This window comes from Anastrepha obliqua, chromosome 2, assembly GCF_027943255.1.
Source record: "Anastrepha obliqua isolate idAnaObli1 chromosome 2, idAnaObli1_1.0, whole genome shotgun sequence".
NCBI lineage: Eukaryota > Metazoa > Arthropoda > Insecta > Diptera > Tephritidae > Anastrepha > Anastrepha obliqua.
The window spans coordinates 60,390,074-60,394,090 of NC_072893.1; positions in this window are offsets into that span (position 1 = coordinate 60,390,074).

Consider the following 4,017-nt stretch of genomic DNA (forward strand, 5'->3'; position numbering starts at 1 on the left):
CTACAGACAGATCTGCGCATCACCGAAGAGCCCAACGTCGAATTCACGAACCTGCTCGTAAGCAACTGTTCAATGAAATTCACAAAGGTTCCGGAGATGCGCAGGTCTGACAGCGTGTTCGTTATGATCTTAGGCAGGATGTTGTTAAAAGCTCCTTCGATATCTAAAAAGGCTGCCAGTGAATAATCTTTAACCTCAAATGAGCTTTCAATTGATGTGACCAGTGAGTTTAGGGCCGTCTCTGTAGATTTTCCTTTACAGTAGGCATGTTGCGATTTGGAAATACGTGAGTGGGGTACGCTGTACCTGATAACTGAGTCGATCAGCTTTTCTAATGTTTTCAGTAGAAAGGATGATAGACTAATCGGTCTGAAATCCTTAGGTTTGGTATGCGAGCTTCTACCTGCCTTCGGGATAAAGATGACCTTAACCTCCCTCCATGCTGAGGGAATGTGATTTAACTGAAGAGTACTTTTGAAAATGGTTACTAACCACCTTGTGATATGAGCCAGAGGCTGCTGAAGTTGTGCCGGTATTATCCCATCAGGGCCTGGCGATTTATACGGCTTAAAATTTCCTATAGCCCAAGTAATATTAGTTCCATTGATTATGTCTGAGATATCTGAGTTAATCTGAAATTCTGATACTCTGGGGTTGCAAGTTCGGGTAGGACCCGAGTTATAGACTTCAGAGCTCCCCGGAAAGTGAGTATCTAATAGTAAACTTAGCGACTCCTTGGTAGAAGTCGTCCAGCCGTTGTCTGGCTTCTGTAAAAAGCCAATAGATGTCGTTGATCTAGCCAAGACCTTTCTTAAGCGAGAAGCTTCCGCTGTAGTTTCTATATCCTCACAGAACGACCTCCATGAAGATCTTTTTGCTTTCCTCAACTCTTTTTTATAGACTTTGAGTTGCTCATAATAGAAGTTCCAATCGTCTTCCGAATTAGAGTATTTCGCCTTATTAAATAGTGTTCTACATACACTCTTATGAAGGCTAAGTTCTGAGGACCACCATGGGGGTTTTGTCTTCCCCTTGTGCCTGACAAGAGGGCAAGACTTATTTAGCGCTTTGCAACATGTTCCGGTAAACAAATTGACTAGCTTATCTAATTCTTCCTCGTTTTCTGGATAGTAAGGGGGAATTTCGGGAAGATTTCTCTCCAACTCGTAATTATACATCTGCCAGTTGGTCTTCCTGTAGTTCCTAAAACTAGTAGGTTGAGGGATTTCTTTTTCTAATATTAATTCAATATAGCGATGGTCTGAGAAGGAGTGCTTCTCTAATACTCTCCATTGAACCACCTTATCTATTAAACAATCTGAGACTAGGGTGATGTCAAGAACTTCCTGACGATTCCTGATTATAAAAGTAGGATCGTTCCCACGATTACATAACAGCAATTTAGTACATAAAATGTAATTGAAAAGTAACTCACCACGTTCGTTGATATCCGAGCTTCCCCATACAGAGTGGTGTGCATTCACGTCACCACCCAGTATTAGTCTGCTTTTGGAGGTTTCGCTGAGTCTATTAAAATGCATTAATTTTAGAGTATTCTTTTTTTTTTTGTACGGCTAAAAAGATATACCAGGTTTTAGAATAAGTATTTTATTTCATTTTCATTCATTTTAAATATTTAAATTTGTTCCACTATGATTTGCATTTATTTTTTATTTTATTTTTTTAAATGTATTTTGTTTTTTTATTAATTGTGTTTTAGAACATTGATAGAATTTTATACAAATTTCCCCACGAACAAAAACCGGTACATAGTGTGTATGAATTCCTAACTAAATTACGTGTAAATTACTATTAATTTAAATGGTTGTAACGAAGCTTTAATGACCTTTCATTTTATTTATGGTTTATTCAAACTTTGTTCGTATTAAAGGAACTGCATATGTTCCAAAGCAAAACTCTAAAATTTTATTTAATAAAATAACAGCGCTCTTGGTATAAAGCTGAGTTACGCGGTTACAAAACCACTTACTAACAACAAGAACAAAGCTAAATGCTGACGCTGACAGTAGCTAGCAGCTTGTTCAGGAAAACTTTCATGTCATTAATAAAATTATCACTACGGCACACACCAATTAAGCAACCTGCCAACGTATCCAACATTTAACACCCTCTGCCAACGTCAGTCAAATCCCTTGCAAGCACCACAAACATCCCTCCCTCTCACACCCAGGGACGAAAGTAACATTAGCAAAATAAATAAATGGATATGAAGCTAGTATATAAATGTACTACATACATATGTATATGTCCGTAAATATGTATGTGTGTAAAGGTTTATATATATTCGAATATAAATACATATGTATAGGCCACTACTATGGCTACACCAATAAGTCTGCAACTGTGTACGTAATCGTAGGCTTGAAACTGGGTGGTAAAGGTTTTTTAGGGCCAGTCGAAATATTCGACTCCTAGTAGCAAAAGAGAATCAAGCAGTCCTTGGATAGTAAAGTATGAAACATCTACCGACTCGTACCTATGTTTATTTTTTATTCCTGTTTACATCGTTGACAAAATCATATGTATACGTGGATAGAATTCTCATGTACAAAAAGGAAAAGCCAAATACAATAAAAATATAGCAAATCAAGAACTTACGAGTACATAAATGGAAAACATACCGCAAAGGAGCATCTACCGCAAAAACGAAAAGGCACAAATGTTCACAGTGGACTTCCAACTGTCAGAAAAAAAAATACATAGGGAGCTTGACGAGTGGAGAAGTAGAGTAGGAAAGGAATAATCATAAAATGATTCATGTGCCTTTTCCTTAAGCGAGGCGTTTATGTTAACAAATTAAAAGCAAATTGGTCGCCACAAAGTCTCCCATGGCGCCCACTTGCCAATGCATATAATCTGGCACCAACACAGGCGTGCTTACACACGCACCCACGTTTACATTAGCACATAAAAGCATGTATAGATGTATGAACATTTGTGTATATGTGTATTATAGCTACCCACTAGGAAAAATAGTCAAAGTAAACGCATGTAAAGCAAGCTTATTACCAAATGGACGAATTACCAAAGAGAAATATACGATGACAGGCAATAATAGGAAAAAGAATAACTTTAAATATTTATACTCGTATACACTCAAACTTCTATAAATCGAATCATCATTATTGAATTGGAATTTTTGACTTATGGAAACTTCGAGTTATAAAATATGATTTTTTTTAAGAAACTATAGTTAAGTAATATACATTTTGAATAATGAGCACATTTATTAATTGTGTAAACTAAATTCATTCTACCTTCACTTGTAAAAGTTACAATGGATTAAAATAATCAGAAATTGGTGACTGAAAACCTACTTTCCTGTTGGAGTTTTCTGTGAAAAGAGATTCTAATTTGTTCAAGGTCTTATAGCGATCGTCAGTGGCACTGTCATTCGTTTGCAAATATAAACTTGGCTGGTGAATAATTTTCTGAAAATTGAAAACTGAACTGAAAACAGAAACTGAAACTTAATTGACACCAAACCCTCTTCATCCTCAAAATAAGAGTTTTACTAAAACAAAAAAAAAAAAAAAAAAAAAAAAAAAACATAGTTTGTAATCTGGCTACATAATTCAACTTAAGAAGAATGTGGCGAAATTCGTATTCAAACTATGGAGAAATTTGAGTAACGAGAGAAAGATTAATTGTATTTTGCTCTCTAAACGCTATTGTCACTCTATTTAGTTCGAGTTACACAATATTAGAGAAGAGAGAATATTATAGAAGTTTGACTGTACGAATATACCTGTAATAGACGCCTACCTCCTTTAGTGGGTGTTTGGTCGAGCTGCTCCTCCAATTTTGTGGTGAGTCTCTTGATTTTGTTCAACAAATGTTCCCACAGATGATTTTTTTGAGAAGTTTTTTCATGGCAGAAATACAATCGGAGATTTGTCATTGGCTAACGAGGAGTGACCGCTTTTAGAAAACACATTTCTATAATTTCGGTGTTTCGTGCTCATATGCTCATATAATTCAGTTTCATAATAAATT